Raw genomic sequence first — 12102 nt, 5'->3', positions numbered from 1 at the left:
AGGTCATTAAATTTGACCCAGTTAACCCAGTGCATTGAGCAAAAAAACTTGTTTGACTAAAGCATATCTTCCAGAAAAGCATGCAATCTTAATATGAAGAAATAGAGGATTTACCACTTCCCTGGGTAGTTTGTTCCATGGGTTCATCATCCTCACTGTTAAAAGTCTTCTCTAATTTGAATTTCCCTGACTTTGGCTTCCAGCCATTGGTTCTCATTATGCTTTTCTCCACTAAAAAGCCCTTTGGTACCTTCCCTTGAAGGTACTTATACATTGTATTCAAATCACCTTTCAGTTTTCTTTTTGATAAGCTAAATAGATTGAGACACTTTACGAGCACAATGTAAGGCATTTTCTCCAGCTTTCATATAATTTTTGTAGCTCTTTTATGCACCCTGTCCAAATTTTCAACACGTTTTTTAAAATGTTTATACCAAAACTGTATTATTCTAGTATCAGTCTCACCAATATCGCATACAGAAGTAAAATCACCTCCCTAGTCATCCTACTCTCTTATTCCCCTGTTGATATACCAAGGATCACATTGGCCCTGTATAAGAAAACATTAAGATAGTCCCTACCCCAAGAGTTTTCAGTATAAAAGACAGACACAGAGAAGACAAGATAAACTGGGAAACTCTCAGAGGAAATAACCTGGAGGATTCATTTGTTTATTTTATTAGTGGTTCACATTTTATCACAGAAGAGGAGAATATTCAGGAGAGACCAGAATGAATCTGGCAAACTGGGATGGGAAGAGCATTCCATGCATAGATGGGGACATGTAAAAAGCCACAGATAGAAATAGGAAGAGATGAATAGGGCACTGAGATGGGCATTATTGACAGTGCAGAGCAACAGAAAAATTCTGAGATGTAAGAGTTTAGCAAATTAAATCCAATCCCTTCTTGTAGGAAATGCCAATGAAGATTATACTGTAAAAAACATAAAGTAAGCTGGTTAGTGGCATTAGTGGCTGCTGTGTTTAAAAAAGAGCAGGCGCAGACCAGTGTATCTGCTGTCCACACTGAGTGGGCCTGATGACATGTCTGTGCACACCAGATCTTGCAAGGTATTCATGAAATTCTGTATTGTACTCAGTTACAAGGCAATAGGTGGGTCCCATAAGAAACTAGAAATACAAGTTCTTTGCTGAATGGACATGTTACTTTGAGACAATTATATCAAAAAATCTTCTTACCACTCATCTTGCCCATACATGTATGTGAATTTTATAAACTGAAATGCCTGACTCAACTTTTATTTGTACCTAGAATAAAAAACAAACAAAAAAACCACCACAAATCAACAATAGTAACAAAAAAAATGGACAGTATTTTCTTCTAATTCTTCATACCCTTTGAAAAAAACTGAGCCAGATGCTGATCTTGCACTGGTGAGAATCAGAAATAACTTTACTGAATTTATTAGAGTTACAGCAGGATAGAACTGGCATGAGATCAGAACCAGACCTTCTCTCCAAGGACCTATTCCGAAAAACTTCTGAAGTCAACGGCTTCAGTTCAGGCCCTAAGAGACTAAAGGACAAATCCTGCTCTCTGATAAGCACATGCAACTCCTATGAATTTCAGTGAGACTCGCACACATCTGACCATTGACAGAATGTAATAGTGCTTGTACTGACTGAAGAACTTACGCACGAGGGTGTGATGATTCACAGTTGCAATAACTGTGACCAGAAAAGGTGATTCCAGGTCATCCCTTCTGTTCCTTTTTAAGGTCAGCTGAATTCTTAAGATACAAGGATAAAAATTGTCCCTGCTAATTTAAAAATAAAGTTCTTCACCACAACCTTCTCATTTTCCTTCTTCCAAACTAGAAGATTTGGTACAGGTCAATAATTTGCAAGATTTTCAACATCAAGAAGTGGTATTTTCAGTACAGACCTCAGCGGTGCCTCCTTACGGATGCCTCTCAAGGGGAGGCATCAACAGTCTTCATCACTGGCCATAATCAGCTATGTTGGACACAGGTTGTGTTGAGTTGTAGACAGATGACAGACAAATTCAAGCAGAAGATTTGACAAATTTGTCCCCTTCATATATTCTGAAATTGTGGAAGTGGGGAAAAGTATATTGTTTCCTCAAATTATTGTGAATCTAGTTTGAATATCTTATTAGAGCCTTAAACTGTTTCAGTATGAGCAAAACAATTTGTTTAAGGACAGGTAAAACCTGTCTAGTTATTATTAATAACCCCCTGCCCTATTTATAGATGGGCAAAGAAAGTAATCTTACTAAACCTATGAAATCAAATCAAATATTAAAATTAGTTGCCTAGAAGAAGCCAATATGGAGTTAATTAAAACAGGCCAATTAATGAATGCTGAGAATCTTAAATCCAATTAGACCCCATTAAATTTCAACATTTAAGGAATAAACAAAAGGTTTAAAACATTTCCAAGTACCCATGTTTTTTCCTAGAGGTTTTTCTCTGCAAGGAGAGGGAGGGTTCACCTTATTGCTAAGTATGCACCATACTCTTTGGAATATCCTGAATAAGGAACATCCTAACAGCCTTTTATATGACCGGGTCCTTTGTAAAACCTGTTCTTTACAAAGTTTGTTTTCTTGTTTACCTCTAAAACATGACGATTGTCTTTTTGACCAAGTTGTAACAATTGCAATCTATATCCAAAGACTCGTCCAAAACAAGGAATGAGCATCATTAATACATTCAAATTGTGGAACAGGAGGAACCCACACTGCAGAATTTCAAAGCTGCATTCCAAGGGTCAAAACATGGTGTCACATTAGCAGACCACAGCACTTTCAGAAGTTTCCTAAGATTGGACATTTCATACAATTAAATAAACAAAAATGTATGCATATGATGTACTCTTCTCCAAGCACCATATTATGAAAGTAATGATGAAAATATCCTAAGCTTCAGTAAAGGCACGGGCAAGTTTAACAAAAAAAGAGTTATATATTATTTTTGCATCAATATTGTGGGTCTGTTCTGTATAGAGGCATGGTACTTCCTAAAAGAAAACATCTTTAAGTAGTCTCACCCAGAATTCTAACAGGAACACAAACCTTTCATCTTGAAAGTTGTGCATATTCCGCAAATGTACAGTAATTTAATTTAGAAGTAATATGCATGCCAAATACTGACTTTTAATTGATTTGTACATACACAAAGATCAAAGCAGGTTGTTCTCTCTGAATTCTCTAATAGCTTTTAAGGCAAGGCTCGGCTGAAATCTCTTATGATCGTGTAACTGTCTTCGGTTATAAGTTTCCTAAAATATTTTTAATCCCGGAATAGACTCTGCTGTGTGTTTTGCTCTGTTTTCACTCTGTACAAACAATTGTATCGCACTAGAAAAAGGGTTTTGCCTGCAATGGGAAAATTAAAACTTTATGAAAACAGACCTTGTTCCTTTTCATTCAAAAGTGATGCTTCTTCATTAGAATCAACATCATTCTCTTTGGAAAGTTTCAGCTTTTAATTTGCTCAACTTTTCAATAAATAATTCCTTTTTAAGTATCAGACTATTAGGCCTTTAATTTGATTTCATTTTAAAAATTGACTATTTTATGCTATGCTATATTTTAAAACGTTTTGTAGAACTATTTAATACTGTGTTAAAATTGGTCACTCATGAAGAAACTCTAAGTATAGACAAAGTGGGCACAATTTAGCAACATAAATTTAGCTAAGGAGTGGGATGTGTTTCCCAGAGATCTGAATTAATCCTTGTATTTAGTATTAAAAATTACCTAAGTAACCCATTTGGAGTACCAAAATTAGTTTTTCTTTTACATAACAAAGAACATGTTGTAGCGAAGTCTAAACAATAGAAGAATAAGTAAATTCAGGGTAACTGCACCTGTATCCCCGCCTCCATTGTTCACTCCATCAGTGACCAGTCAGGTCTCAGGTCTACAGATATCACCTGTCGCTGGACAAGAATGCCTTGCACCACTCCCTTCTGACTGTGTTTTTTTAAGGCTGAACAGGCCCTATCTTACACAGTGATATCCCCAGCAAGCCAGCCAGTTTTGCCTAATGGCCAGTGCCTGTGCTGTTTTCTCTCCAAGGGCTAAGAACAGTGTCTTGCCAGCAGTTACAAGTTTTCACACACTTTTTAAGCAAGCACATTTATTCATAAGGTAAAACAATTACAGACAAAATATAGGAAAAAAATTTCCTATACATGTGCTAAACACTTACCAAAGGTCACCCCTCAGTCTTATGGGACCCTAATAGAGCCAAATCTTTTCAACCCTTCTGCAGGGGCTGCAGACCTCCTTGGACAGGTCCTGTCCATTTGCTGGATCAGAAAGAAGGTCATGAGTCAGTTCAAGCACAACTTTTTACACTAAAATCCTTTCCTTTGTTCCCTAGTCTCTGAAAATCCAGCCTGAACCAATATGTGCAAACCAGGGGCTGGAACTTCTCTGGAATTGTTTAAGCTGAGGGACGCACCTTAATTTCTTTTTACTGGTTTTTAGTGCCTGTAGGAGCAGTGGTAACCCTCCCCCATGTAATATAATGGTCCCCAAAGATACTGCATGGGGTTGCAATGTCCATCACAGCTAAGTCTAAACAAATATAGGAACAAGTAAATGCAATACATGATTAATAACACTACTTGGCTCTCTAGTATGAAGCAGAAAAAATAAAGATAGTGATATGTAAGTAATTTTTGGGTTAGACAGAAGCCTCAGGTATGTGTTGTGTTTACATGGTTCTCTTCTATTACTTTTAGTGTTTCTAGAGCAGTGGTGCCCAAACTTTTCCTGTCCTCCCCCTCCCCCCTTACCAGTAATGGAATCTCTCCATGCCCCGCCTCCTCCCATTACTGCACAGTTGGCTCAGCAGAGGAGATTGGACTGAAGGTGTAGCTGGGAGCTGAACTGGGGATGGAAGAAGAGCTGGGGCTAGAGGCAGAGCTGGCCTGGGGGTGGAGAGGGCATGAGGGCAGAGCTGTGTTGGGGGCAAAGTGGAACTGTGGCTGGGAGCAGAGCTGGGCTGGAGGCAGAGCAGGGGGCGGAGTGGAGCTGCGGTTGGAGGCGGAGCTGGACTGGGGGCAGAGCGGGGCTGGGTGGCACTCCCTCCCTGCCCCCAGTGGGAGATGGCTTGGGCCCCTCTACACACCCACCCCAAACATTCCTCTGTGCCCTCTTAAGGGGGGGGCAACCTACATATTGGTGACCACTGTTCTAGGTACATGAACCACACACTCCCAAGACTGAAAAAAAGAAGTCCTAACTCCTCCCCTTTAGGAGATATAAATAAACCTCATGTTAGAGCCCTCCTCATACGTTCAAGACACCTTCTTCTTCTGCTTTTTATAATTTACATGGACACTCTTTAGTTTAATGAGCTCCAGGTGCCACTTAGTACTTCTCTGTCTGGCTTTAAACTTCTGCAGAGTTGACGAGGAAAATGGAAGTCCCAGTTTACCAGAATGATCACTGAACCAAGAGGAGTAGCAAATCTATTGATACACCATAATCCTTAAACCTGCTTGAAAAATATGTTACAATAACAAGAGGGGGGAATAAAGATAAAAGATTTCTTTCAGCCTTATTCTTGGTCGCATCAAGAGCCTTTGTGCTGTTACACTAACTTTTTCGAGGCATCTCAACAGCACTACCATCTTCCTCAGTAGATAGTGCATCTGTACAGGAAATATTTGAAATAAATAACAGAAAGACAGATCTGCTGAAAACTATTTGATCTCACTGGAGAAAAAGTGTAGAGGAACTCAGCTAAGTTGAAAGTACTTGAGAACCTGGCATGCACCTTTGAAAGCTACACCAAACCAATAGCAAGGAAGTTAAGAAACTGGAATAAAACACATTAGGGCTGTCAAGGAATTAAAAAAGTTAATTGTGATTAATTGCACTGTTAAACAATACCATTTATTTAAATATGTTTGGATGTTTTCTACATTTTCAAATATATTGATTTCAATTATAACACAGAATACAAAGTGTACAGTGCTCACTTTATATTTATTTTTATTACAAATATTTGCACTGTAGAAAACAAAAGAAATAGTATTTTTCAATTCACCTAATACATCTGAGTCAGATGCCACCAGCAGAAAGTTGATTTTCTTTTTTGGTGGTTCTGGTTCTATAGTTTCTGCATTGAAGTGTTGCTCTTTTAATACTTCTGAAAGCATGCTCCACACCTCATCCTCTCAGATTTTGGAAGACACTTCAGATTCTTAAACCTTGGGTTGAGTGCTGTAGCTACCTTTAGAAATCTCACATTGGTGCCTTCTTTGCGTTTTGTCAAATCTGCAGTGAAAGTGTTCTTAAAATGAACATGTGCTGAGTCATCATTCGAGACTACTATAAAATGAAATATATGGCAGAATGGGGGTAAAATAGAGCCAGACATATAAAATTCTCCCCCACGGTGTTCTGTCACAAATTTAATTAACGTATTTTTTTTAAACAAGCGTCATCAGCATGGAAGCTTGGTCCCTAGAATGGTGGTCAAAGCATGAAAGGACATACAAATGTTTAGCATATCTGACACGTAAATACCTTGCAATGCCGGCTACAAAAGTCCCATGCAAACTCCTGTTCTCACTTTCAGGTGACATTGTAAATAAGAAGTGGGCAGTACTATCTCCCATAAATGTAAACAAACTTGTTTGTCTTTGTGATTGGCTGAACGAGAAGTAGCACTGAGTGGACTTGTAGGCTCTAAAGTTTTGCATTGTTTTGTTTTGTTATGTAACAAAAAAAAATCTACATTTGTAAGTTGCACTTTCACGATAAAGAGATTCCGCTACAGTACTTGTACAAGGTGAATTGAAAAATACTGTTTCTTTTGTTTATCATTTTTCCAGTGCAAATATTTGTAATAAAAATAGTATAAAGTGAGCAGTTTACGCTTTGTATTCTGTATTGTAATTGAAATCAATATATTTGAAAATGTAGAAAAACATCCAAAAATATTTAATACATTTCAATTAGTATTCTATTGTTTAACAATGCGATTAAAACTGCAATTAATTTTTTAAATCATGATTAATTTTTTGAGTTAATCACGTGAGTTAAATGCAATTAATTGACAGCCCTATTAAAAATCTTTGCTAAGTGAAAGAGCAGAAACAGGGAGCTGAACTTTGTGGAAAAAACATTTCTTTCTTCTAATAAGGCTATCCTGTAGAGACATTACTGGAGAAAGTGAAGAGATATGAACAGGTTTACAAAGCAGATGACAAAAAATGAGTAAAGCAAAGTACTTTATGCCTCATTCCTAAGGAAATTTTCTTGTTTACAAGATTACACAGTATTTACCCTGCTATTTTTTCATAGACCTTTAGGAAAAGTGGGAGTTTATAAGAAAAGGGCTTATGTGCATTAGGACAGTATTGCTGGAGTCGTTGGGCTTAGTAGAGTATTTTAATTGTGGTGCAGCTTATTATTGGATAAATTGTGCTGCTGGATACTTGATTAACTGAACTATACTGACAAAATTGTATAATAGTGTTTCTTACATATGTAAGCAGGGTCTGAATGACAGCTAGCTGGGAGGGGAAGAGACTATGGGTGTGTTTATGTAAATAGTTTGCTCCTGCTCTGTTTACATAGTCATCATTTACAGCTATGTCAAAGGATCAACTTTTGGCTGGTGTAGGGTACAAATGGCCTTTGTACTGAATGCAGGGGTAGTGAAATATGGTTACCAATGTTGTAATTATTGTAGGAATACAGGAAAGCGGGACTGTGCTTAACCTGTTCCAAATGAGGAGGTGCACCCTCAGCTGAAAGAACTTCGCTAAGCAAGGGCTCAAATGTCAGAGCCTTATGAAAATAAGAACAGGGGAGAAATAGGAGTCTTGCTTAGGAAGCTGCATAACCCTCCCTGCAAGGGTCCTCTCTAGATTGGCTTAACCTATTCTTCCCCACTGTTCAAAAAATAGTGCTAAATAAGTTTTATTATGAGCCTCTTTTGTTATTTTAATTGCTCTATCAGAGCTGAAATAAGTTGTGGTAGTACTGTGTTTCTACCCTGCCTAAGAGCTAAAAATCACTGAGAACTGAAATTACTTGAGATGGGGCAGTGTTTCTGCCCAGCCTGCAAAAGAACTGAAAATCATTGAGAGACTGATGTGCAGAGGTCACAGCAGAGAGGCAGAAGGTGACTGACAGTCAGCTGGTGAATGAGTCACCAGCAGGGTGGCACTGAAGAGGCACGATGAGTGGCCAGCAGGATAGTGGCAGAGAGGATGAGTGGCCAGCAGGGTAGTGGCAGAGAGGCGTGATGAGCAGCCATCAGGCCAGCTAGTGGAGGGGCGCAGTGAACGGCCAGAGGAGCAAGTAGGATACCTCTTTAACCTCCACCCAGAGTGGGAGGTGAACTCTGCAGATACACCTCTGAACTCTGGGTCTGCACTGACCAAGGACAGCAACTGTGAGTGGGGTGCAGAGAAAGGTTGGGCATGTGAAAGGGACTTTTGGATTGCTGGACTTAAGAATCTGAGGGGGAAAGGGCGTTGCCGTATCTACTTGGGAGTGGGTCTTTTAGTCATGGTTTATGTTTATAACCTCTGTTTGCGGTGTTTTCCCAAATTAACTCCAAGTTACTTCCCTCCTTTTATTAAAAGTTTCTTTTCTACACTCAGACTCTGTGTTTGCAAGTGGGAAAGTATTGACTCTCAGAGGTGCCCAGAGATAGTGTGTAATTCTCCCAAGTTACTAGGTGGGGGCTCGAGTCGGTTCTGTGTTGTATTGATGGAAAGGAACCCCTAGATATTGAACCAGGCCCTGGTTGCTGTTGGCACCACCTGGCAGAAGGGTTACACATGATCTGAGGTACCTAGAGCCTTGAATAGACTCTAGATAATCCAAATTAAATAATACATTTAAACATGCTATTTAACAGCCTGTTTGGCACAAGTTTATAATTTTTATTTTTTTACTGATGTGAATTAAGTTGTCAGATAAAAGAACACTGTCAAGATAAAACACATTATAGCAAAACCAGCAGTAATCACTATAATTAAAGTTATGTAATGGTTTCTGTTATCATGCTCTATTTTCAGTTGCTCATAACTTTCTCAAAAAATTATCATTTAGGCTTAAATTTTCCCTGCTTGATCTCTACCTGAAGGTGATTTCTTTGTTGTTCTTATTGGAAGTCTGAAGAAAAACAGTTCAGTTAGTTCTGAGTATGAGAGTGGAGGAAAAAACCCACCTTTTTCTTTAGTTTAGAAAAAAAGTCCAGTGACCTTATTTTGCACACTCTTACAGTCAGAAGAAAACTGAAATGTGGCATATTTTATATGATCTCTGCTCCTTTTACTGTGTTGCTATGTTTGATTGATTATAAGCACATATGTATTTCCACCATACACACATCACTAAGAACAGCGTTCCTGAGCATACAAGATTTTTTTTTAAATGCAAAGTGCTATTAATAACTGATCATTAATGTTATTTTTTCTCCTGGGATTCAAGATTTCATTTTCAAAATCTGTCTCTCTCAGCTTTTATACCATAGTCATCTTTGTAGTGTCTGAATACATTTACCACTCATCCGCACGTATAGTATGTATGCTTTACACTACTGGTAGTAGGTCAACTTGAGAACTGGTACATTATTTATAATGGAAAACCAAGAAGTTTCCCCTCATAACTGGCAAAAGTGATAGAGACATAAAATACCTTTATGCTTAGCATAATAGTAGTTAAAAGCAACCGTTTTTGGTCGGGTGTCTGTGGGCTACAAATGGAAGTGTTTTGACAGTATTTGGGTTGCCTCTTCCGTCTAGGGAACTGTGGGCATTGAAGTAAATAAGCCATCCCACGTCTAACACCATTCCATGCAGAAGAGTTAAATTGTGCATCAGATAGAAATTGTATATTATTTTAAAACACAAGCATATTTTACCTTAAATAATTTCCTTTATTTCCAGCACATTTAATCTAAAATAAAAGGAAAAGTCTCCGATACACAGTAAAATCCCCTATGGTGTTTGGTGGGTATTTGCCTTGTGCTTTCTGAGCCTTTCAGGTACACTATGGGCACTTTTTCAAATTTTACTCTGCAATGATAAGAACTAGAAACTTTAAAAAAAAAAACAGATTGTGATATATTCACATGTTCCCAGGATTTGGAGCATTAAGAAAAACACCAAATATCATGAGAAATTGTGAGCTGGCAAAACTGCACTGAGGTACTACGAGGATGGGTGTTGCTCTGAAACCCTGATAAAATAAGTAGATATCTGTTTTATTTGCTGTCTCATGTAGTAGCACACATTGGTAGTTGTTTGGTTTCACAACTATTCAGGAAAATATCTGAGTTTTAAAATATTAACTATTCATGCGCTTGCTCTCTACTTTGTCCTAAAATGAGCAGCATCAGAGGAAAAGAGGGAAGTGTGGATTACAGAGGCTATATCTTCACTGGTAAAAAGTGTGTGTTTTTATCGTGAGGTAGTTAGCTGTCTCACTGTAAAATTGTAGTGGAGTCAAGGCACAGGAGCTCAGATCCAGTAAGTGCTGTATCAACCAGGCAAGGTACTAACAAGCTTCAACAGGACTTTATTTTCAAAGTGGAAACCTCTTTACCAAGCGGCTGCTGCACCCTCTGTAGCTTTCTTCCAGCCTCTCAACTCCTCCTTTCAGACTCCCAACAGCCAGTGATCCCAATTCTAATAATTACAAGCAACATCTAAACACCACAGTAAGGTATTCAAGTGCCTAGCCCCAAGTTTTAGGCTCCACTGTGATCCACAAAACTCCTGCTTATCTGCCACCTAACCATGTAGACACCTAAACTCACTTAGTGCCTAAATTTTTCAGCAAGAGTTCCCTAGGCACCTAAGTTTCTGCCTCTGAACATGAGCACTGCTGCCCCAATCAAGGGACACGTACCTCATGCCTAAGCCCCCTGGTGATCTATGAACTGCAAGAAGATAGTAGTTCATCTACCTAACTTATGTGCTCAGAGACCACCTACTAGTCTGTATTCCATTCAAAATCTGGTTGGGGTAGGTGTGATGGGTTCGGTCAGAGACCCCCTTGGGACTGTCACCTGATGTGCTGAAACGACCTCTGAGCCCGTTTTCTCTGCCAATTTGGGCCTCCAGAACCCAGTCTTGTTGAGCCAGATATGCTAATCTGCTGCAACATAGACCCAGGGTCTGGCCCGTGCCCCCAAAACTGCAGACTTAACTGAAAACGGCTTAGAAAGTGCTCCTGTCTCTAGCACCCAAATACCCAGCTCCCAATGGGATCCAAACCCCAAATAAACCTGTTTTACTCTGTATAAAGCTTATACAGGGTACACTCATAAATTGTCTGCTCTCTATAACACTGATAGCTATGCATATCTCTCTGTTTGCTCCCCCAAGTATTACTTACTTACTCTAAGTTAATTAAGAAGCAAAAAGTGATTTTATTAAGTATAAAAAGTAGGATGTAAGTGGTTCCAAGTAATAACAGAAAGAACAAAGTAAGTTACCAAGCAAAATAAAACAAAACACACAAGTCTAAGCCTAATACATTAAGAAACTGATTACAGATGACATCTCAACCCCAGAGATGTTCCACTAAGCTTCTTTTACAGACTGGACTCCTTCCTAGTCTGGGTCCAGCAATCACTCACATTCCCGTAGTTACTGTCCTTTGTTCCAGTTTCTTTCAGGCATCTCTTTGGGGTGGACAGGCCATCTCTTAAGGCAGCTGAAGACAAAATGGAGGGGCTTCCAGGGCCTTTTATATTCTCTCTTGTGGGCGGAAACCCCTTTGTTCTTCTGTGCAAAGTCACAACAACAAGATGGAGTTTGTAGCCACCTGGGCTAGTCACATGTCCATGAATGGTTCAGCTTTTTTGCAGGCTGACACCATTGTTTACATGTTAGTTTGAACGTTCCCAGGAAAGCTCAGATGTGGATTGGCGTCTCCCAAAGTCCACTGTCAGTTAAGCGTTTCTTGACTGAAAACAGTCCTTTCTGAAGAAGCTGATCAAATGCTTCATTGAGGCTGCTTAGAATCAAACACATTGAGATACAAGTACGTAGCCAATATTCATAACTTCAAATACAAAAACTATACACACATACAGACAGGTTTCAGAGTAACAGCTGTGTTAGTC

Source organism: Chelonia mydas, chromosome 3 (genome assembly GCF_015237465.2).
Source record: "Chelonia mydas isolate rCheMyd1 chromosome 3, rCheMyd1.pri.v2, whole genome shotgun sequence".
NCBI classification, from domain to species: Eukaryota; Metazoa; Chordata; order Testudines; family Cheloniidae; genus Chelonia; species Chelonia mydas.
This window is presented reverse-complemented; position numbering follows the sequence as displayed.